Genomic DNA, 25,470 nt, shown 5'->3' with positions numbered 1-25,470 from the left:
CTCCTTCTCACATGGATCCATAATGTTTAAAATAACCCTATGCTATGCTAGTTGCTACCATCCTCATGAAAGAGACACCACACAAAGATGCCTGAAATTATTTGCTTAGCTATGGAAAATCTGGCATAGTGCATATCAAATAAGGAGAACTGGCCAAACACTGCTGATGTATTAACTTCCCCTGCAATTTCAAATGGTTCTGCTCGTCTTCACTTCTTGTCCTAAACTGCTATGTAGTGTTGCTTAGCTGTGTTAAACAGCTACTGCGTGTCCCCCAGAAGTGACTGCATTTGAGTGGGTGAAGCTTTTCCTTGATAGCAGTATAGTGCTTGTACCAGATTCTTTGGGAAGGAAGGTACAATAGAAACGTAAGCTATTGTATTGAAATGTCAGTCTGACCAGCTGCTTGAATTATATTCAGTCCTCAACTGTTTCATCGGTGCCCCTGCTGAGATCCATATCTACTTCTGCTCCTTCAGATTGATATAGAATATGTATGTTTTCATTAGCTTTTGTGGTCATATGCTGAAAGATGTGGATTTAGGATCCAGTCACGGGTGCTCTCACCATAAAGCTAGCATGAAGAATGAAGTCACAAATCAAGATCTACTGTGCATTTTTAAAAAAAAAAAGGGGGGGGGGGTGAAATCCTGGCGCCACTGACATCAATGGCAATAATCCCATTGACTTCCGTGGAGCAGGGATATCAGATGTACTCAAGCCCTATGCCTTGCCTTTGCTTTGCTTCCATTATTTCTTTTTTTAACTCTCTCCCTCCAGGTTCCACTCCGAATTCAGAAGCCTTTCTTTACTTTTTTCCCCCTGTTTTTAATGAATCCATGGTCACAAATACCCCTAATGATCATCATACCAGCTAAGCCACATATTTCAGGCACCAGCGACAGAACTGTAGGCCTGGTCTACACTACAGAGCTCAGCATGAGGCTCCTCACATCAACCTAATTGTGTAGGAGTCTACACTACAGTGTTCCTCCTGCAATTCACCCACTACGCCGACCTAGTCAATCCATCTTGGCGAGAGGCATAGCACTTAGGATGACGCAGTATCAGTGTAGACACTGCATTGCTTATGTTGGCTTTAATGGCCTCCCAGAGGTGTCCCACAATGCTGCACCGTGATCACTTTGGTCACCTTTTTGAATTCTACTGTCCGGCAGCCAGGTGCATGCCCCTCCTCTTTTAAAGCCAAATTCCTTGTCCTGTTTGCTCAGTGTGAAGCACTCACATAGCCACTGCCCAGCTGCAGCAAACAAGCTTCTGCCTAGAGTATAGCGTTCTGCCTATAGTATAGGTGGTTTCCCTCCTCTGTGGGTGTGGGTCTTGGCTTGGGCCCCATCCCTGTCCTCTGATGCCATTCCTTCCCTATTAGCGGAAGTGGTGGATCTCCTGGGTCTGTGGGGAGAGGAGGCTCTGTCAGCCCACAAGTTGCCCAGAGTCATGGTCCTGCATAGCAGGATGCCATTAACGGCCCTGCACACTTGTGTCCACAGCATCCCCCACAGTGGATTTACCAACTCCAAATTGATTCCTGACTGAGTGGTAGCAATCTGGCATTGCCAGCTTCCACAAAGAGATCTCCACTCACTTCTCCACCATTAGTTCACCTCTCATTTTGGTGTCACTCCATTGGAGGGCTGGGGTGAGCACCATGCACAGTTCCAGGAATGGGACCTTGTACATTCGAAAGTTCCATGGCCAATGCTCATCATCCCATACCTTCATTAACGATGCATTCCCACCAGTGAATGCTTGTTTCTTGAGCCCAGAACTGGTGGTCCAACATGTGCAGCTGCTCCATGAATGCCAACAGCAATCTTGAATTGTTTTTTTCCGTGGTCCACAGCAAGACAGCCACCAAGGCATAATCATCAGACTTGCAGCTCATGACACTGCAGGATCAGCACAATACTGAAGAGCAATGCTGGATCCATTCTTCTCTCAAAGATGGTGGATAGGCAGGCACTCAAAAAGTGGTGCTAAAGGTAATAAGATGCCCATGGAGTGATGGGACGGAGAAAACTGCATCATGGGATGCTGAATCTATGTTCCCAGCCACCTCTCCATGACTTGTTTGCACCCATAAGGCATTGCAAACCCTTTCTAAAATACCCCATGCTAGATGGTGGCTAGAAGGTGCACAGTGGGAAAGCTACCCACAGTGCACTGCTCTCTGCATCGATGCAAGCGCTGCTTCTGTGGATGCATACCAGCAACACAAGGAGCATAGTGTGAACGTGCAAAAGTGGTTTAATTACTGTGGTGGCTGTACATCGACGCAATTTAAGCCAGCTTAATTGTGTAGTGTAGACAAGGCCTAAGCCCTGCAGCTTCAGACCAGGCCTCTCCCATGTGAGCTTTGTTAGTCATAGAATGAGTAGGGCTTATGCTCTGTAGGCTTGCCACCGTCACACACTTATCAATGTCTGACATTCTACCCAGTAGAGAACAGTAGTATCCACACACAGTGAAGGCCAGATCCTAGGATGGGGTAAATCAGCACAGCTCTTACTGAAGCCAGTGGTGCTACACTACACTTCCACCAGCTGAGGATCTGGTCTGTAGAGCCTGATTCTGCAAGGTGCTGAGCAATGGAGACTCTATTTGGGGATGGCACCCAGAGAATTGTGCCACTCCCAAAAATAAAATAGATGAATTGGAGGTAAAATAAAATTACCAACATCTTAATAGCTTGTGCCTGCCACAATTGTTGGGGTTTTTGTTTTGTTTTGTTGTTTTCTAGAATAGTGGTTCTCAACCAGGGGTACACAGAAGTACGCAGAGGTCTTCCAGGGGGGACATCAATATCCCCCATCAATATCATCCAGATATTTGCCTAGTTTTACAACAGGGCTACATAAAAAGCAGTAGCAAAGTCAATACAAACTAAAATTTCATACAATGACTTGCTTATGCTGCCCTATATTTTTGACGGTTTTCAACAGTGGTTCCCTGTAAGATGTATGGCCACGTAGCAGCCTATTTAGAGCTGTGCCCGTGCTCTGGGAGATGTGCAGGTGCCCCTCCCCCGGCCCCAACTCAGCACTTGCCCTCCCGCGGCCTGGACCCAGGCACCTATCCTGCAGCCCCAGCCCTCCCACAGCAGGGACAGGTGCCTCTTCTCTCTCTCCCCCACCCCTCCTGACCAGGTGCTGCTGCTGCAGGGAGAGAGCACTGCGGGGAGTCCTCTCTCCCCCACCGTAACCCCAGAGAACCCGCCCACACCCGCAGCTGGAACCCTCGCCCCATGCACCCAACCCTCTGCCCCAGCCTTGAGCCCATCATCCCCGGCCCCACCCCAGAGCCCACACCCCCAGCCGGAGCCTTCACACCCCTGCACTCCAACCCTCTACCCTGAACCCCCTCCCACACTCTGAACACCCCATCCACAACCCCACCACATGATTCTTTTAATGTGCATCAATATGAAGGTGATGTGTCACACATCACCTCCATATTGGTGCACATAACAGCATTCATTCCACACAGGGGTGAGAAAAATTAGTGAACACTGGTCATGACCCCAAAGTGGGTCACGAGTTCATTTTAATGGGGTCACCAGGGTCAGCATTAGACTCACTGGTGCCCAGGGCAAAAAGCCCAAGGCCAAGCCTAGCTGCATGGGGCTGAAGCCAAAGTCTGAGTTTTTAAGTGAAGTGAAACTAGGCGTATGCAAGATCAATCAGATCCCTGGAAGGGGTTCAGTATTCGGGAAAGGTTGAGAATCACTGCTCTTGAAAAGCTCTTCTAGACGGGGAGCCGTGTGTGAGCATTTCCCCCAGCAGGCTCTAAATTAGCAGCGCTAGCGGGACTTAATTGAACAACCTATTCACGACAAACCCCGCCGCCCCCCACAGGGGCGCACTCTCAAAAGTGCCCATACCTTGATGTAGGGAAGGCACAAGGGAAGATTTTGCAACCCTGAGTAGAATTTACTCACGTAAGTAATTCAGTTGGACTACTGGCCTGAATGAATGCCATACAAACTGCATCAAGCTTCGAGAGACAGGCCCTAAGTGAGCACACACACCGAATAGGCAAATGGCCACGCCCAGCTAAAATTTTGATCTAGATCTGTCTATGTGAGGTGTTGAGTGCCCTTTGTGGACATTAGGTTCAGTGCTCTCACGGCACTGCACACTTTGCAGGATATAGCCCTTTGTCAGAAAATTACACTATGAAGCAATTTAATATAATATGAAATAAGACAGCTCCCACTCTAGAAATGTCTGTTCTTCAAATAGCAGAAGAAAGTTGGCCTGATGACCAAGCATTTCTGTGGCAGGCTTTGGAATTTATTAGGAGTGAGAAAGTAGCCTCAGCAAAACTTGCTGCTCTGTGTCAACACTCTGAGAAAGGGCAGATTCAGACAAATGTAAAGGGAAGGACTAACACAGAGGGACAGATTTAAAGAGTCTGTTGTCTTGGACAGCTGAGCTACTTCAATAGCTCATGAAACAGCCTGGCACAAATGTACCACTGTAAATCATGTCCCAATAGCAAAACAAAATATTTCAATGAAGTATTCCAGTAACAAATGAAATCCTTTCCTAGTCTGGATTTACCCTTTGGCAAAATCTATGAAGACAGAAAGAGAGAATGGGTGATTGTAATGTTTATGAAACTAGCCCTACTGAGGGTACGTCTTCACTACCCGCCACACTGGCGGGTAGTGATCGATCTATCGGGGATTGATTTATCGCGAATCGTCACCTGTACTCCACCTCAGCAGGAGGAGTAAGTGGAGTCAACAGGGGAGCCACCGCAGTCGACTCACCACCATGAGGACGGCCAGGTAAGCCAACTAAGATACTTCAACTTCAGCTACACGAATAGCGTAGCTGAAGTTGTATATCTTAGTCAAACCCCTCCCAGTGTAGGACTGCAATATGTTTTGCTTTCTGAAAAGTGCATCCTCTTCCACCACCCCCAGCTGACCACCTGCCTCTCTCTCTCATTTTCCCCACCCAATAACTCCAAGTCTCAGGCTGTGGTTTGTTTTGGGGCTTTTGTTTTTGTGAGGGGGGGGTGTCAGGGAATTTTTGTTGGGAGCTGGTGTTGGGATGTGGTTTTTTTATTTTTATTAGTTTGTTTGTTTTTTAAATTCTTCCTATTATATTTCCATGTCAGGCTCCATTCTTGCAATTTGCTAAATTTCTTCACAGGATAGCCAGAGCTTCAACTGGGCAATTTACAAACCCTTTTGCGAATATGTTTCAGTGCCCAACAGTATGCCACAGAACAAATGATTATCAGAATACAAAAGGACAAAGGGAGGTAGAGAACATAATGAGTTACAGTGGGATAACACACTTATCCGTGTTAGAGAGGAAATGAGCTATAAGGGGAGATAGTTAAAAAGGTCTGAGGATTTGTACTACTGTGTTATTCTACTCCATACTTGTATTAATTTTAAGCAAACCTTTGCTTTAAAATGCTACTTTAAATTTCTAGGCTTCAGCAAAAATCACTAAAAACTGGCTACTTTTCTCCTTTGGTAACACAAGGTACGTCCAAGTGTTTGATCATTGTATTTACCTTATTTTCTGAAGTAGTCACAACGCCCTAGTTAGGGCTACGAAGAAAAATGCATTTAAAGCCAGGACTCTTTCTCACTGATTTTCTAAAAACCAAATAATTCTTTCCCAACCTCCCACCACTTACTGAGATTTAATAGTTTTGACAATTTTAACTGATTCTTTTGCATAGGTCAGAAGCATTTAAAAATTATTCATGTTTGACACTTTTCACTGATTAGCCTTTGGTCCCTCTAGTTCAATACACTCAAAATTCAAAACTACTAGTCTGTAGATAATGTCTCTGATACAGAGTATTTGTTGAGAAATATGAAGTATTTGCTTACATTGTTGACATAACCTCATCAAGTTACACTCCAGCATTTCTCAACAAACGTACTTAGGTGTTTAGATATATTTACGGGGTGGGATTTTCCAAAGCATTTCACATTGCCCTAATTCTGCTCCCACTGAAGCCAACAGTAAAACTCACATTGACTTCATCAGGAACCAAAGTGGAGTGTTTTTAAAAATCCCATGCATAATGTCTGAAATAAAGAATCTTTAAAGTTCTTAAAGCAAGCATAAGTCATGTTTTGATTTTTTTTGTTTTGTGAATGGTATTCTGAATTTTTTTTCTTACAGTTTGACTGTTTATATGAGATACATTTATTGTGACTTCATATTTTGTTGTTCATTACCTAGGGTCGTTATTTTAAATGTTGTGTGCAGCCATCTTATTGTTAAGACTGCATAGTTCTTCAGAAATGATTAAACATGCAACTACATTAATGCACAGAAACACTGAATTCAGATTAGAGCCATGTGAAATTTTTCAGCCAAAGCCTTTTTCAGAGAAATATGCAGAGTCAGGTCCATTGAAACATTTCATGAATTTGTTTCAAATTTGTCTAATTGTTTCAGTTGGAAAAAGAATCTGAAAAAAATTGAAACCTTTCATCTCCACATTTTCGAAACAAAATGTTTTGATCTTGCTATTTGAAATGATTTTTCATTTAGAAATTTCCTTGAACTTGTTTTAATTTAAAAAGTTAAAAGCTCAAAATCTAAACTAAAAGTTTCATTTTGGGTCTAATGAAGTGTTTTATTTGACCTAAAATAGTTTGTTTTTTATTTTTACATTCACCAAAAACTTTCATTTTGTATCAACTTGAAATAATGCATTATTATTTTTCAGAATTGCCAGCAAACTGAAGAGAAATCAGTCCTTCCACGCAGCTCTAATTCAGACTTGTTGTGAAGTTGCTGTGTAAATTTTTTCTTTTCATACTAATATACTATGCCAGATCTGAAAGAGAAAGTGATTACTAAAGGTTGGGAGAGAGCCTAAATCAGGATTTCTTGTAGTTTTAGGCCTTGTCTATACTGGGAAAATGCATCATGTTAGGTAGCACGTTGTATCTAGCTTGATGTTAAATGTGATTTTTGATCTTGATGTGGACAAAGTTATCTTGTTGTGGTCAAAGTTAACATATTTTGAAACAACTACTGCCCTTCTCCACAGTAAGGGCAAAATTGTGTTTAATATTGTATTAGGGAAAATGGATTGTGTAGGTAAACTTGTTAACAATACCGACAAGGCCTTAGTGTTTGTGTTATCTAGGAATGGACGTAAAACGTAATTATCCGCCATGTCAGGATAAGGTTCTGTGTATTGGATAATATAAGTTCATAAATATACTGTTTGCTTTTTTGTTTTGCTTTTTTTACACTGAAACATTAGAATGTTCATTGCCCGTATTTGGGAAATCTTGACTAGAAGTAGAGAGGTTATTTTACCTTTGTATTTGGCACTGATGTGACTGCTGGTGGAATACTCTGTGTCCAGTTCTGGAACCCACTATTCAAGAAGGATGTTGATAAATTGAGTTCAGAGCATAATTAAAGGATTAGAAAACGTGCCTTATGAGAGATACAGATTGAGTTCCTTGAGTCTAATGTAACAAAGAGAAGATAAAGGGGTGACTTGCTTACAGTCTATAAGTACCAATATGAGGAACAAATATTTAATAGTGGGCTCTTTAGTCTAACAGAGAAAGCTATAACATGATCCAATGGCTGGAAGCTGAAGCTAGAGAGATTCAGACTGGAATTAAGGCATACATTTTTCACAATGAGTGTAATTAATCACTGGAACAAATTTACCACAGGCCGAAGTGGACGCTCCATCCTTGAGTATGTTTAAATCAAGGCTGGATGTTTTTTCAAAAAGTTATGCTCTAGGGATTATTTTCAGAACATTCTGTGGCCTGTGCTATACAGGAGGTCAGACTAGATGATCACAATGGTCCCTTCTGGCCTTAATATCAATGAATTCCAAGAGATCAGTGGGATAAGCACATATCTAATTCCAGAATACTATTCAGAGTCCAAACACCCTTAGTACTTCAGAGCTCCTGGAAAGCACAGCTGATTCTACGCTGTTAGGAGAGTATGGCATGCTTCCCCCAGTGTGGCTGGCCACTTCCACCAGTTGGTGTGGAGGGTGAGGAGGCTATGGTCCCATCTCCTCTCCACCTGTTTCTGCTCCCTTTGCAGAGGCTACCCTGGCAGTGGCATTAGCCCTGCCATGTCCTTGCAATCCCTGAGCATGAAGACTTCTAGTTTCCCGGCCCCTCCATATTGTCAGAAGGTGGTGGAGGCTCCTGGTGCCCTCTTTCTCTCTTGCACACTCGTCTGTGGATTGGATACAGCCTAACATGTTTTCCATGGGAGTTCATACGGTCTCTGTGAAGCAAACTGGCAGTTTCAGACTAAACCTTGGTGGACGGTGCTCATCACAGCTGGCACCCTTTGAGGAAGAATCAACTGAGAGGCCTAGGACCAAAAGAGCCATGGAAACTGGGCTGCCCTGTTAGCTCTATATGTGGTGCCTCCAGGTCAGGATTGAGGCCTGTGTGCAGATCAGCTTCCTCTACAGCTGTCTCTGTTCTGTGGGTAAACACAAGATGTCAGTCACCCAGGCAGTCAACCTGGCCTCTATGGCAAGAATTTTGTTCTCCCAGTTTAAAATATATATTAAGGAATCTCCCCAGTAGCTATAATATGGTGGGCTCCCAGAGCAGCAACAAAATGGTGGCCCAGAATAAAGCTGCCAGCCCTTCCAGCCCCCTCTTTCGCTTCCTTGATAAATGTCACACTCAGGCTTGTTCGTCTGGGGGTTGGGTTTTTTTATGTACAAAAAACCAATTGCTCATTTTAAAAATGACACCCGAGTAAACTTTGTAATTACACATGGGAGGGACCCTAAACATTTTACAGCCTAATTATAGAGCTCGCAAATGTGAGAACAATATCATTACTGTGTAACTCCACGTGCTCTATGTACCTGTGACTAAACAGGCTGCACCACAGCAAGCCAGAGGCACTGAATGACTTCTACAAGGTATTTGATGCTTTCTAAAGGCTATTGGACAGATTGGGGCTGGACACCATGTGGATGTGCAGAAGGGCAAGCTGTCTTCTTTTCCTTTGTGAGCTCCGTGTGCCAGGACATGGGATGCAGCAGCCAAAACTGAAGCACCACTGTTCTGATCAGGACTCGGGGCCCTTGTAGACACTCGCCTCTCTGAAAGTGGCAATGAGGAGGGAAGACCTCAGCGCTCCCTCTCCTTTGCAATAGCCGTTGGAGCTTGCAGGTCTGTGGCAACCTCTTCGGCCCTGTCTTCACTAGGAAATGTAATTGTGTTTAAACTTGATTTTTAGCAATCAAGTTAGCTGACACAATGCTGAAGGGTCAATATAGACAAGGCGAGATTGTTCAGCATCATATCGACTGGTCTAGACTCAGTAGGGTTTTCTGTGACTAGCTGACCTAATGCTGCACGTTGACCAGCCAGTCAGTCAGTATTGTGTCACCTAACCCATTTGTTAAACATGATTAAATTTCCTAGTGAAGACAAACCCCAAGGAGGGTAGCATAGTTACTGCACAGGAGCTCTGTGGGACGTTGCCCAGACATGTTAGAGTATTTTTCTGTATGCACAGTTTTCACCAGCCCGCAAATAGGCACTATTCTTTGCAAAGTCAAGTCTGTTGCTCAAAATAATCCAATCAAAGCGAGGTGATCTGTTATACTACAAATAATTTAGTGTCTAATTAGTCCCTCTGTAAACTATTCAGAGCTTTATTAGGTAGGTATTTAACATAAACTATGCCTACATTAGAGACATGAACCATTGATAATTGAACTAGTGAGACAGCAGGGATGTACAAACACCAAAGCTGCAGCACGGCCACATTAACTATGCTGTTTTAATTTCAGTTACAGCTGAGTTGAAATCAGCATTTCCATCTCCCTTCCCTGATCTTCTCTCACTTTTTTCCATCTACCAGTGGGGGAAAAGTGAATAAGTGGGAGAAGAAATATTTTCTTGCATTTTTAAACCCTTCCCCCCCCCTTTTCTACTTTGAAAAAAATGGAAATATTGCCACACTTTTAAAACGGAAAATTTGCAAAATTCCAAAATGTTTTAGGAAGTGTTTCATTTTTAAACTTTTTTTTTTCAGAATATGAAACGTTTTGTTGGGAAATGATGGGTTTTGGTGAAAAATGTCATTTTCAAAGAAACCCCATTTATTGATTTAAAAAGATTTTCCATGAAAAAATGTTGGTCAGCTCTACTCCAGTGCAGAAGACTTGCATGGCCAGTCAAGGCTCTGTATTGGCCCTGCTCAAAGCCCCCAGGACATGGACCATTTTGGAGGGGTGGCTGGAGTATAGAGCACTACAACTACTCTCTGCTTCCCCGGAGTCCACTGGGGGTTAGGCAGTCCTGAATATGAGGATTACAACTGTCGAGTTAAGCCACCTTTTGTCTACCCCCTCTTCACCTTCATCCTTCCTGCAAGCAAAGAAATGGAGTAGCAGAGAACCAGGCTCACTGACTCCAGAAGCCCCTATTATACCTACAAACAGTAGTGAAGACTGACACAAAAGGAGACTTTTTAATTTAATGCTGCAGTCCACAAATTGAATTTTCAAACTTGAGAATTGCAAACCTGACTCAAGGCTTGACAGTTCTTAATAACCCAGTTACAAATTAATAATTTTCACCTCGCTGAGTAGATAATATTTTGATAAATTGTCCATTTGGCTGTCTGTTTTATCCAGTTATGCTTTATGTAATTTCTGAATCTAGAAAACCCAGCCCTTAACTTAAGCATGATGGGAAAAGCCATTTAAAAACCCTACGTCCCCTAACACTGCACATGTTCTTCTGGAAAAATTATTGCTGCATGGCTGAATAAAAATAAGATCATATGTTTACAGGGTGTCTCATCCTCCTTCCTTTTTGTCTGTCTCTCTCTCACAGCATGTATTCAGATACTCATAATTATGCAGTTTTGGTGTCATGTCTTTCACTTCCTGTCCTAAACTTGTGTGTAGTGCTACTGTGCTCTGTTAGATTAATGTCACAGCACCCCAGAGGGGCCTGCATTTCAATGGTCAATGAAGTGCTTCCAAATGTGGATGTAATTAACTGAGACTCCATAGTTTAGCTTGCAAGCAGAGGTCCATTATAAACTTTTTTTAATCTCCTATCCCCTTCTCTTGTATTTTAACAGGAACCAGATATTGTTAATTTTTTAAATGATCCTTTTAGGGTTGAAAAAGAATTGTTTGGAGAGATTCAAAAATGTCAACTAAATAGTTTGTTTAGGGTACAAAAATCACCTTTAATTCAAAAAAAGTCATGAATTTTTGGCCCATCCTTATTTCAAAACAAGTTTCATCAAACAAAGGGTCCTTCTGATCTTAAAAGATCAGCCACATAGCCAGGTCAATATAGAACTCAGATCTTACCCAATAATCACGCTGTTGCCAATCTTTTAGTATCTAATATCTAAAGGTTTATAAGAGAAAAGAGAGAGTGTTTTTCTTGACCATTTTAACTAATACATATACTCATTGCAGAGTCCTTGTATCAGGTTTGAAGAAGTGATGGAATAAACTGCTGGCTTGTAAAGTCTCTGGTAACTTCAAAAGACTGGAAAGTCCTCAGTCCTTTGGTTGGAATGCTCCTTTTGTGTAAGTACATAGTCAGAGCAGGGGTGTGCATGGGAATAAAAATCTGGCTGCTTTTGGAGGGGCACTTCCTGCAGCCAGAGGAGCTGACTATCTTTCTCCCACCATGGCTGGAGGAGCTGGCTCACCCCACTTCAATGGCCCTGGAGCCAGAGGAGCTGGCTGTTCCCTCTGCCACAGTGGCCCCGGGGCTGGTGGATCTTGCTCTCCCCCAACAGCTGGAGGAGTTCGGTGCCCCTGCTGACTGAGGGGCCTATGCCCCTGCTTGCTCCCTGTTGCGCATAACCCTGGTCAAGAGATCAGAGCAGGAAAGAAGCCAAATGGAGATACTTCCAGGGTCTTTTATATCTTCACCCATGTGGAGGGAATGCTCTCAGTCTTAATTTGTGGAAAATTGCAAGAACAAGATGGAGTCTAGGGTCACATGAGCTAGTCACAGGCCTGTGCATGATTTGATGACTCAGAGGAGCAAACATTACCCATACTCTGGCCAAAGCATCCACAGGAAGGCTCATTGGGTGGGGACAAGCTTCTTCTATGGCCCATTGTGAGTTAAGTATTCTTTGATTGGGCCATCAACTTGAATAGTCCATTTACAATTTGCTGTCTGTCTTTAATGTAGATTTTACCTGGAGGGTGTTACTCAGGACAGACACATTTGAAATACTAGTACACAATCAATATTCATAACTTAAGATATATAAACGATGCATGCATATAAACAGGATAATCCTACTCAGCAAATCGTAACTTTCCATTTACACCCTATATGACATACTTAGTATAAGATTTGTTGCAGTTGTCTAACTGGCAATATTAATGATATAAATGGTCATGTTTTAATCATATGGCATCACACACTCATCAGCTGTTTTCATCTGCCTTCTATTGCACTGCTAATGCTTTTGCCACTTATTTAGAATTCACTTTCCAAGGAAGGACGGCCTTCTGGGTAAAGCCCAAGACTGGAACACAAGAAGTCTGGGTCCTATTCCTGGTTGTATCACTGACTTCTTGATTGACCCTGGGCAAATCATTTAACTTCTTTCCTTCCACTTCCCCGTCTGTAAAACGGATAAGAAAACCTAATTCACGGGGTGTTGTGAGAGTTAATTCATTAATGCTTGTAAAGTGCTTTGAAATCCTTCCTTAGATAGAAGGCGCTTCAGAAATGCAAACTACTATTGTTTCCATTTGCAACATTCTGCACCTCTACCCTGTCAGTTCTGAGGAAGAATCTGTGCTTCTTACTTCCCTTTAAAATGCTTGGGATTGGATTATTTCCAGCCTGATACTGTAGGTCATTATTTACACCTTCCACCCTGCTGACTTGGTAGCATTCTACACTTGTTTAGCAGAGGTGCCCCCTACTACAGGTGTCAATGACCACAGCAAAGTGCAAAGCAGTGAGCCAATCAGGCTTTTTTTGGAGGTGGCAGCACTATATAAGATGGAAGGATTGTGAAACACCAGAGATGCTATATGCGATAAAGGGCCTGTCCCTGCTCTCTCTTTTCCCTTCCCCTTGAATGTTTCTGAAACGATGCCCCTTGTAGGTCTGTGTCCATGAAAGACCCCAGGAACTTGCCCAGCTCAGGCATTTGTCTCCATTAAGTCATGTGCAAAGATAAGGGCATTCCTGTCATCAACAAGACAGCACATTGGATTTTAAAATGACGGATTTGCAGGGGTGGCTGCTCATTTGTATGCAAGGGATGTGGACATGGCAGCGGAGGTGTTGTAAATCACCAAAGAGCTACTTGACAGTGCCAGTCTCTGAGTCTGGTTCAGAATTATTAATTAAAGCAGTCCGAGGATGGTTTGTTTGCATATCAGTTGAGCTAAGCCATGCTGGAATCCCTGTAAATAATAAAACAGCCTGATTAGGCCTAGTCATTAATTAAGTGTCTTCACTGTGAATGAACAGCTAAATCTTTCAGTTTGTGAGGGAGCCTGTGACACTGTGATAAATATGCAGTCATGGCTACTCCTGTAACATTATTTTGACATCTTCATCCATTGATAGCAGCTCTCTCCCTGATGACAGTGGGTTCAAACCCCATGACAGATGATACATCTGTCTAAGTCTGTTCCTTAAAATATACCACTTAGGAGGTCTCAGATAATCTGGGTTGAGAATAAGATGGGGGTGGGGGGAAAACTTGTTAAAACTCTTAACTGCAGTGTTCAGTCATCTGTATGGGTGGTATTTTACTGGTACAATTCAGAGGATGATAAAAAAATCCTGCTTTGTGTTATCTTAATGTAAAAGTCAGCTATTATTTATTTTACTAAAAAGATATACACTTAAAACCTAATTACACTCGTCTCTGAGGCTGCTGTCCAAATTGCTGTTTGTGGTATCAGCATCAGCTGCAAACCAACCTAGAACAAGAACTGCAGGGTAAGAAGTTTAGAGGTTACTTCTATAAATACTACTTTTTTAACTTAAGATCATGTTAAGGACAATCAAACCTCATGGTTCGGGACATGAACTGATCATAGTAGGTGATCAGGAAGGAGATTTTCACTTTTGTATAGCACTGAACAAGTGGTTATGTGCAGTACAGGAGGAGTTCATCTTCTAAAGATTCCAATATTGGTGACCTCTGCGGTCAGATACTAGAGTGATCAATGAGCTGAGCAGACATGACAAGTTTTGTTTTCATGTGTAGTATTCCATGTATTGTAAATAATATTTGAACCTTGTTTCTTAGAAAACATAATTTAATATTGGTTCAGCGGCAGCAGGCGGGGATTCACCCCTTCTTAAAAGATTAGTCAATTGCCATGACCTATACTCATCCCTTCTTCCTGCCCTGCCTTTGCAACAGCATAGTACTAGTGCTGAGAATGAGATCACAGCGGTCTTCAAAAGAGAGTGCAGTTACCACTTGAATACTTCTGTTATAGCAGTCATTTCATATGTAGAGAGAAAATTGTAATATTAAGCATGAAAGTTTAAAGGGGTGTGAGAGAGCTGCTTCAATTCAATGGACCTATAAATATTAGGGTTTTCTACACTTATCACTGTGGTATTCAAGTGTCATACAACAATTAAATATACCATTGAGTGTACCCTAGACGGCTATGGTCTCACTACCACCCCTGTTCCTGGTGTACATGTTTGGGAGAAAGGATGATGATGGTTCTTAAAGAAGTTTTCATAAGGGCAATGCTTGAGAAACCAACTCTTGAGGCTTACAATCTCCCATTTTTGGAGGCGGTCACTCAGATTGTTGGTGGGGCTACTAGTAACTTCTTGAGTCCTTAGATTTCCCCAAGCCTGGTCAGTTGATTATGGATAAAAACTGGATATGGGACAGAAACTGGTTCAGTTATCTGATTATCTTCTGCTAGAAGAAGATAAAGAGAAAGTGGCCATTGTGGCTCTTTGAGATCTCTCAGACCTTAGCAGAAGTGGATGGAATTGTTCTCCTGTGACTCTGCACTTATTTCTCTGGGAGAACTCAAAAAGTAGTTATTAGCAATTGCTCCTCTGCACCTAGACCTTTCCTGAAAGGTATGATGGTGGTCTATATAGTCATTCATCCTGCATATGAGACCTCATGGGCAGTTAGTGAGGAGATATGGGCTGGGATTTATTCAGTATGAAGATGTCACCCCGCTGGAGCAGTGGAATGACTTACCCAGTGTCCAGATGAACTGGAGGCTTGGATGAGAGCTAGGTGGCTGCAAAATAATCCAGAAACTATTGAGGCGAATTTTGGTGGGTTGACTGAAAGCCGAAAGAAGATTTGGCAGAATGTCAATCAGTGCTGCACACTGAGGGAGTACAACTGCCATTTGTAACATGGGGGTGGGAACTTATCGGTGGTGTTAGATCCTGGGCTGTTCCTGAAAGCTCTGTCTTTTGCCAACAACACTTTTTTGGTCTGCATCAAATAAGCAAAGCGTAGCCCTTCTCTTCTACTGCAGACCTTGCCCTAATTATCCTTGCCCCCTCTCATCTGCAGAGTAAAATGCTGCAATAATCTCTAGACCAAAACCATTTGGAAACAAGCTATGCTGAGGTACGCTTTTTAAGCAGACATTAATGGTGGGATCAAATTGTACCAATGCTTCGGTTTCTAATACATTTCTGGGTAGAATTCAAGGAGTTGCTTTGACACTATCAATCCCTGACTGGTTTGGGACCTGGTTACTTGAGAGACTGCCTCTCCTCCCATGACATATTGCGACAGTGGCAATGAGCGGATGTGTTTTGAGCAGGAGTTCCCTTGCTATGAACAGGAGGAAGCTTCTAGCAAAGCATGGCTCCCCATCTTTGGAAGTCACTTCCTATCCACCTACTTGGATCTGCAGTAGTCTGGATTTGTTAGCCTTTTGGCAGTACTGCAAGCTGTGTCTTTACTCCCTTGGCTTTTGGGGAGTGCGTGGTCAGAAGATTGGAGATGTCTCAGTTTCTTTTATTATCTGGTCGATTTATGTATTTGTTAGAGTGGGATGAGCAGTCCTTTCTACTGCAGCTTGAAATATGTCTCCCTCTAGACTAGACGCCCTACCTGCTCTGTGCTCACGTTCACTGCTGCCTCAGGTTTCCCTCTTGGGCTCCTCTAGAACCCCACAAGGGCTTTCCTCTGTCCACTGATACCCCTTCTTGGGGCTCGTTTATTAGCACAAAGTTCAAAATGAAAACCAGGTCCCCCAAAGGGAGTCTTAACTTCTAACCAAGTCCTTCAGATTGAGGGTTACCACCTGGCTGGTATTTGACTGGTCTAGCCAGTTTTTTTTATGGATTTGTCAGATGCCTGAAAAATAATTTAATCTGCCGGGGGGTTGGGGGGGGAGGGTTACGTGGGTCTAAATATTTGCATTATTATCACAACACACGGGGATATCTAATGTTAAAAGTTTGTGTCCAGCTAAAGATGCTACGATTTTGCCGTTAAAAATAAGAAATTGCTTGAAACGGCAAAATCAAATGGCAAATACAAATTCAAGAAGTAGGATCTTTGGAGTTTCTTTATGTATAAAGTTACAAAACATTCACATTCAAGTATATAGTTAAAATATAGAATCAATGCAGTTTGGGCAAAAACAATCTCAATGAAGACAGACACAAACAAAGCAGCTTGGAGAAATGTGACCAAGGTAAGAAAATGGTGTTCTCAATCTTATCTATATGTGTTTATCTGTCTAGATACTCTAAGTGGCTGTGGAAGGGGAGGTTGCAGAGTTGCCTTGTGGTTGGGGGTTGGGGTTGCAGCAGGCTGGCCTTGGGGGTGGTGGGGAGTACTGGTTTTTTTGCATTTCAAAGTGGGAACCCTACTCAGAATCCTGAATAGTCATGCAACACTTGTTCATGTACTCCCTGCTCTCTACTGAGCAGCAACTCTCAGGGCTTCCTGGGGTGGTCTTTCTCCCTCAGGAGAGAATTCAGTGCCTCCTCCCCCTTACTTCAGTGGCCTGATTTAGTCACATGACCCACCTGTCATATGACATTCTTCATTCGCTCCACTGAGGGGGTGAGTTGTATATCACAGGTGGGGCTGGGCTCGTCTCTCTTTAATGAGGTCAGCCACTCTGTGACAATGCCACTCGTAACTCAGGATAGACCCCTAGAGCAACCTTTTGCAAAGCTAAAGAAATAAACAAAAATACGTACTCTAGGAAGCCTCCTCTTCTCACTTTAGCTCATTTAGGGTGCATTCCAACTCCCATTAAAACTGATGGAAAGCTTCCCATGTATTTCATTAGCTTTGAATCAGGCCCAGAATTATTATATTTCTTACATTCAGTGGAAATACAGCATTGCTCCACAGTCATCATAGAAAATATCATAATTTACTATGAGATGTCATGATAACTATGTTATTTGATGGAACAAAATGGCATTACAGAGGAATTTCAGGGTAACTCCTGCCAGATCTCAGCACAATTAACGTTTATTACATCTGCTTGAGGATCTTTCTCAGGATATCCACATCCATATAAAGCATCTCTGAAGCTGTAGTTAGCAGATAACTTATGCCCTTGCCTCATACCAAAAAAAAAGGCCTTGGGTCCACTTTTCCTTACACAACCAGTTTTTCTAAGAGTATAAGTAAACAACATACTGCAGTAGCAACTGATTCTGGAAAGTCAAGGCAACGTTTGTTTCCAACTCTGTATAAAATGCTGGTGATCTGTCTCTGTAACAAACAGAAAAGAAAATATGGACTGCAGAAAACTCGGTGGAAATTGCAGATTTTGTTCAGTTCTCCAGATTTTTTTAGTAGAGATTTTTAGTACTTCTGGATATGAGAATAAACTTCCCAATACAATTGATACACAGGTCATTTGTTTGATTCTACAGCCAAGCAGACAGAAACGAAGCACTGAAGGCCTGACCCAAAGCCTACTATAGTAAATGGAAAGATACTTCAATGGGCTTTGGATCAGGCCCCAAGAGAGGTGTTAACTTCCTCCATTCATCTTAACAGAGTGTGTTACTTTCTAAGCCTAATGACCATTTAAATACCATTTCAGTTAAAACTACAGAATTGTGTACAGATTACATCCATCAAATTTACTTGTCCAAAGCAAAAGGCACATCCTTTTAAATAGATATTGCATAGAAAAAGTATTCCTTGAACACGTGCCCCTTCTCGTAGCAGTAGCAAGAGCCATTAAATACCAAGCCAGGCCAGCTGGCTCTGGCTTTGTCTTTGTCTGAGAACATGTGGAACAAGAAACAATTCTACACAGAAAGGAACCAAGGCCAGCTCAATGCTTTCCCTGCTATTGCGTATCTGTGTTTTGGGGCTGTTTTGCCCAGATCCATTATCTTGTATTGTCTCAAGATTAATCAGATTTTATTTCCTGCTCATGTTTCTAAGATCTAGGCCGTTCTTGTAATATTCAGCTGTCCTCTCTGGTGTTGAGAGCTCGTCCCAGTTTATTATCGTCTGCAAATTCCATTGATGAGTTTCACTTACTCCCTCTTCTACAGCATTAATGAAGAGACTAAATAACACCCCAATCCTGAAGACCCCAATGCAAGATTGGGGCCTAAAACTGGACCTAACACATCCCTCTGTTTCCAATGAGACACCTCCCTCCAGTTTGATACTTTGCAGTTAATCATTACCCATTGTTCTCACCACCCTTCAGCCAGTTTTTAATCCACACGACAGTCTTCAGGTACAAGCCAATTTGCATTAATTTTGAATGTAAGAGTTCATCAGACACTGGAACATACCTGCTTACCTCAAATCCAAAGGCTTGATTAATCAGTGTGTTAATCCGTTGAAACCAACAGAGTTCCACTGGCACAAATCTGGAGTAACCCAGTGGTGAATCAGGCAGAAAGTCAGCACTGGCCTTGCCTACGTTGAGCTTTGTTTTATAAATCTCCCACCAGTGTTGTAACAATAGCGCACTGACATTGGTGTGAGCAAGGATGGCGTGATGGTGTTGACTGGCTGCTGGTGATTTTACCACTGTGTCATACATGCCTGCTCAGAGATTTAAACAATATGGCAGCTTTTTATACCACAGTACCCACCACTGTCAACACCAATGGAGCAGCACTGGTGCAAGGGGAAAAAACAGTTGCAAATTTTCCCACTGAAGCTGCACTCTAAGGCCATGCCTGTAGCAATCTTGGGGTTTGTCATAAAAATAAAGGGAAGGGTAACCACCTTTCTATATACAGTGCTATAAAATCCCTTCTGGCCAGAGGCAAAACCCTTTCACCTGTAAAGGGTTAAGAAGCTAGGATAACCTCGCTGGCACCTGACCACAATGACCAATGAGGAGACAAGATACTTTCAAAGCTGGAGTGGGAGGGGGGAACAAAGGGTCTGTCTGTCTGTGTGATGCTTTTGCCGGGAACAGATCAGGAATGCAGTCTCAAAAACTCTGCTAAGTAAGTTAGTAGGTAATCTAGCTAGAAATGCATTTAATTTCCTTTTGTTTAATGGCTGGTAAAATACACTATGCTGAATGGAATGTATATTCCTGTTTTTGTGTCTTTTTGTAACTTAAGATTTTGCTTAGAGGGATTCTCTGTGTTTTGAATCTGATTACCCTGTAAGGTATTTACCATCCTGATTTTACAGAGGTGATTCTTTTATCTTTTCTTTAATTAAAATTCTTCTTTTAAGAACCTGATTGATTTTTTTCATTGTTCTTAAGATCCAAGGGTTTGGGTCAGTGTTCACCTGTACAAATTGGTGAGGATTTTTATCAAGCCTTCCCCAGGAAAGGGGGTGTAGGGTTTGGAGGGATATTTGGGGGGAAAGACATCTCCAAGTGGGCTCTTTCCCTGTTCTTTGTTTAACACGCTTTGTGGTGGCAGCATGGGGTTCAAGGACAAGGCCAAGTTTGTACCTTGAGGAAGTTTTTAACCTAAGCTGGTAAAAATAAGCTTGGGGGTCTTTCATGCAGGTTCCCACATCTTTACCCTAGAGTTCAGAGTGGGGAAGGAACCTTGACAGGGTTCATTAAATAACAAACCAGTGAATAAGAAAGGAATAAAACGAACTGAAGAGAATCTCCGGTGAACTGCTGCACACAACCATGTGGTGTTCCTAACCCCCACCTCTAGGGCACATCTCCAAATTCCTATGTTCCTAATACTGTCCCGTACGAGGTAGCGTCTCTGAATTATAATCTTCTACAACCATATCTCTACCATGCCTACAGTACTAGCACTTTACTGGTCCAGGAATACCAGCGTACTACATTGGAAAGCTCTGAAAGTATAGACACAGCTTGTACCAGCAAAACAGCACTTTAATTGGTATAGCTCATTCCACTCCCTAGTCTCCCCCCACCGAAATAAACTATATTGGTAAAAATGCAGCTTTGCTGGTATAATTGTCTATACAGTTAGACTAGGGGCTATTGCTGTCATAGCTATGTTGATCAGGGTTCACATGTCTTTACACCCTGGCTGATGTAGGTATGCTGGCAGAAGTTTGTAGTGTAAAGTAAGAGTGCTAAACCTGTACTGGACCCGGGAGACCTCTTCAGTGCAGTACTTTATCAAGGTATTTGCTGCAGGTGATTTCCTCAGTGTAAATGACATGGGTACTCTCCTACATCCCAATCAAGTGTTGTCCCCCCTGCCACTCTCTAGCCAGCTGTGAAGGAACCCAGCCACTGGGCCCAGCATGCTTTTATGCCTCTAGAGCTGACCAGAGCTGAGCCATTGTGTGGCACCATCTCCTTAAGAGTTAGAACATGGTGTCCAGTTGCCTAACCCAAGGGCTCAGTGCTGACCCTTCAGGCTCCCCAGTAGCTTAAATACTTCCTCTCCCAGAGCTGCTTCCAAAGGTGTGAGCTCTCTGGTTTACAGTTTAACTCTCTCAGGTGGCCTGTGGTAAATGTAAAGTATACAGCACACATAGACACTTTGCCCAGAGTCGAATATATTATTGCTCTTTAGTAGCATGAGACATACACAGATCTGTACAAAATAATAAACCTTAAATTTATTTCTGTGCCTGTTTCCTCACCACTCATTCTTTGGGCTGGAATCATGATCCTCTGGGCTGTCGAGGTGGTTCTGCTACAGAGCATGGTTTGTGAATTAAAACATGTTTTCTCCCCTCAGTTCACCCCCTCTAACCTTGATCTGTGCCCTATCTTCCTCCTGCCTAAATTTCCTGCAGTCACACCCCCAGCTCTTCTGTGAGGCTGTGTGTGTGCCTACTTACATACCTACCCCTACTAGCATCTTTGATTCTTCGTTCTGTATTTTGGTATCTTTCTACTACTCAAGAAAACCTGCCCTCAGAGAGGTACAATAAAACAGGCTTCCCCTACGATGCAGTTACTCTTTAACATAACTATTACGTGGTCAAAGCATAGTTGTTAAAGATAAGCACTATTCATTGTCTCCAGTCTGGTGTACACCTGCTGTAGGTCCTCTCCACAATGGCGGTATGCATATGGATCCTTTTCTCATCAAAACTGGGGTTAAGCAAGGATGCGTTATTGCCCCATCCCTGTTCTCCATGTATTTAGCAGTCATTTTGATCATCATTAAAGACCACCTCCCCAGTGGAGTTTACATTCAATACAGAATAGCTGGACAGCTTTTTAATCTTTGATGTCTCCGCTCAAAGTATAAAGTCCTCAGAGTGTCCTTTACTGATCTTCAGTATGCTGATGACAGCGTTATCCTTGCGCACACTGAGAATGACCTGCAGTCCAGACTGGATTTTTTTGCACAAGCTTATCAAAGCCTAGGACTCAATCAATATTGAGAAGACTAAAGTGCTCTATCGGCCTGCTTCAGGCCTTGCACATGACCCACCACAAATCACCATTGAGGGACAGGCTTTGGAGACAGTGGAGCACTTTTGCTATCTCTGTAGCCAACTTTCTCAAAATGCAATAAGCAACAGTGAGATCCAGCACAGGATCCAGTGTGCAAATGCTTCCTTTGGGAAATTGCTCCGATGTGTTTTTACGGACCGTGACCTATGGCAGGACACCACGATCCAGGTCTATAAGACCACTGTTATTCCTACACTCCTTTATGGATGCAAAACCTGGGTGACCTATCAACAGCACCTCAACAATGCCTCTGGAAGATTCTTCACATTAAGTGGGAAGATTGCTGCACTAATGCCAGCATCCTCACTGAAGCCAATGTCGTCAGCATTGAAGCAATGATCCTCATGCACCAACTCCGCTGAGCTGGACATGGCATGTGGATGCCAGACTCTCTCACCTCCCAAAACAAGGCCTCTGCTCTCAGCTCACCCATGGTCAGAGATCCCATGGTGGTCAGAGGAGATGCTACAAAGAGACACTGAAAGGGTATCTCAAGAAAACTGATGTGGACATCACAAGCTTGGAGGAGCAAGCCATTAACTGACCCCAATGGTGCCACATTCTCCGTTAGGCAGTGGTCTGCTTTGAGGAGCAATGCCTTGCCATTGAAGCTGAAAAGACAGAGAGAGAGAGAGAGAGAGAGAGAGAGAGAGAGAGAAGGAAGGAAAAAAATTTTCCCAGCAGGGAGCTGGCCGACCAGAAAATGTCTGTATGTACTGCAAGTGGATCCATGGTTCCAGGATCGGACTCCTGAGTCATCTCAGGACTCATATGTAAATCTGTGGTAGGGATCGCCGATGATGGTATGCATACATAGGCTTTCCATGATACAGGAATTTCCAGATAACTTAAGAATAACTTTGCAATATCAACTAGAATGCATAATTTGTACAGACAGAGCCCCCAAGTCATCACAGTTGCAAATTGAAAAATAGGGCCAGATGACACAATTGTAAATATGTTTGTATCCTGTCTACACTGCAGCTTGCATTGTTAGCAGCACAGATTGAGTTGCACTGGTGCAGAAAAGTGGTTGTTTTTTTTCCTGGTATAAACAAGAGGCCTGATTCTGGACAGCACTTAAGCACATGCATAAGCCCTATCCTGAATACGGATGATTTATTGAATCCGGGCCAAGGCTTGTCTGATTAACCATTCCTCATGTTTTGTTTGAGGTGTGAGCTCCCTCAACAGGCACTTGCATCTAAATTGCTGAACGTAGCTTGTGCTGTGTTACTCTGAGAGCCATGGGGTATGTGTATGTCTGTCACTGAGTACCTGTGTGCCTATAGCAGGAGACCTAGGAAGCAATAGAAAGGCTTCATTAAATTCACAGGAATGTGGAAAACTTTCACTGAAGTCACAGTGAGGGGGAGATGCAATCTGGTTGATGGTGTACTTGCAAAAATATTTATGCCATAGTATAAATACCGTAAAACACTCTAGTATAAAAATAACATTTTTGAAAGCCCAATGAATTAAATAAAGCTCATTTTTAACTAACTGGCAGTAGTAAAAAAGATGTACATTCTGGGTGCTAGAAAAGATAATAATAAACACGTGGGGAATCCTACAGCAAGAGACCAGCCATTCAGACTTTTCAAACAAGCTTCTCTGACATATGGTGATATTGCCAAAATACCTATCCCATGAAGTTGGCCTCAGAAGGCACACGGGTTAGTAGTAGTATTGTGAATGAAGGCAGACGCCACTTCAAAGAGGGTAGGGCAGATTTTCTGGTCTGTTAAGCCAGTTTAATGCCACGGTCACTCCATGGAAGTTGATGGAATTAAACTGAGGTAACCAAGTGGAGGGTCAGGCCTGGTATATTGAGGAAAGAACAGAAGGAAGCAAAAATGGAACAGCAATGCTATTGATGTGATAAATTACTGGAGATGATAAACTAGTCCCCTACTCTATCCTTTAAAAGCATGCATTCTGTTCTCTCCCTGACGAGGTGACAAAAAATGATATCTTAAGACTGGAACAAAAGTAGTCTAAAGAGATGGAAAATATCAGAGCCCCTTTTCGCTGTGTAACAAACAAAGCAAACTGGCTGGCTTTATCACCGAAATTTAACTGAGCGTCCAATCAAAGCTACAGTACGTACCTCATGGTGGCAGTAATCAGAGACATTCTGCATGGAATAAAGTCACAATCCCTGGAAACAGCTGCAATCTTATTAGAAAACACACAAAGAAACAAATAATTGCATGGTCTATAAGCCAATCTCATTCTTCAATACTGATTACAAAGTACTTGCTAAGCTGACTGCCAGACACCTGGAAGGAGTTTTTGTTCTATAAATACTAGCTGACCAGAGAGCATTTATAACCAGCAAAATGAATATACACTGTAGATAATATTTGTTTTACCAGTACATCAATCTTGTTTCACTCAGAATAACAATAATCATTTTAAAATTGTTAATAACCAATGTTTAGGCCCTGATTCAGTGAAGTAATTAGCAGATGCTTAACTTTACATGTTGTCAAGGGTCCTTCCCCACTCTGAACTCTAGGGTACAGATGTGGGTACCTGCATGAAAGACCCCCAAGCTTATTCTTACCAGCTTAGATTAAACTTCCTCAAGGTACAAACTTTGTCTTGTCCTTAAACCCTATGCTGCCACCACCAAACGTGTTAAAGAACAGGGAAAGAGACCACTTGGAGACGTCTTCCCCCCCCCAAAATATCCCCCCAAGACCTACACCCCCTTTCCTGGGGAAGGCTTGATAAAAATCCTCACCAATCTGTACAGGTGAACACAGACCCAAACCCTTGGATCTTAAGAACAATGAAAAATCAATCAGGTTCTTAAAAGAAGAATTTTAATTAAAGAAAAAGTAAAAGAATCACCTCTGTAAAATCAGAATAGTAAATACCTTACAGGGTAATCAGATTCAAAACACAGAGAATCCCTCTAGGCAAAACCTTAAGTTACAAAAAGACACAAAAACAGGAATATACATTCCATTCAGCACAGCTATTTTACCAGCCATTAAACAAAAGGAAATCTAACACATTTCTAGCTAAATTGCTTACTAACTTACTTAACAGAGTTTCTGAGACTGCATTCCTGATCTGTTCCCGGCAAAAGCATCACACAGACAGACAGCCCTTTGTTCCCCCCTCCCCCTCCAGCTTTGAAAGTATCTTGTCTCCTCATTGGTCATTTTGGTCAGGTGCCAGCGAGTTTATCTTAGCTTCTTAACCCTTTACAGGTAAAAGGGTTTTGCCTCTGGCCAGGAGGAATTTTATAGTTCTGTATACAGAAAGGTGGTTACCCTTCCCTTTATATTTGTGACACGCCCCCCAAATCACAGATGGAAGAAATCACAGCCAGTGTTTCACCCTGGAGCTCTAGGAGAAAACAGAGTTAATAAGACACTTGCACCTCTAAATATACTACAAAGTGTAGAAAGACTAACAAGATTTTCCACATCTCAAGGACGATTTTAACCAGTTGATTCTGGGGAACTTTCACGGGAGAGTGCATCAGCCACTTTGTTAGAAGCTCCTGAGATGTGTTGGACGTCAAAATCAAAATCTTGGAGAGCTAATCTCCACCAAATAAGTTTTTTGTTATTTCCC

The 25,470-nt window shown here is 42.6% G+C and overlaps 1 long non-coding RNA gene across 1 annotated transcript in view; it reads right to left on the bottom strand.

Annotated features, from left to right (window-relative positions):
* LOC140908280 (uncharacterized) overlaps window positions 1–24,979 on the bottom strand; it is a 33,906-nt gene extending 8,927 nt beyond the window's left edge. The window contains exons 1-2 of the long non-coding RNA XR_012157824.1: window positions 24,930–24,979; window positions 23,987–24,054 (exon numbers count right to left, since the gene is read on the bottom strand). This is a non-coding gene — a long non-coding RNA (uncharacterized lncRNA). The remainder of the gene's footprint in view (window positions 1–23,986; window positions 24,055–24,929) is intronic.
* Between the last annotated feature and the right edge of the window lie 491 nt (window positions 24,980–25,470).

Source organism: Lepidochelys kempii, chromosome 3, assembly GCF_965140265.1.
Source record: "Lepidochelys kempii isolate rLepKem1 chromosome 3, rLepKem1.hap2, whole genome shotgun sequence".
Lineage (NCBI taxonomy): Eukaryota > Metazoa > Chordata > Testudines > Cheloniidae > Lepidochelys > Lepidochelys kempii.
This window is presented reverse-complemented; position numbering and strand designations above follow the sequence as displayed.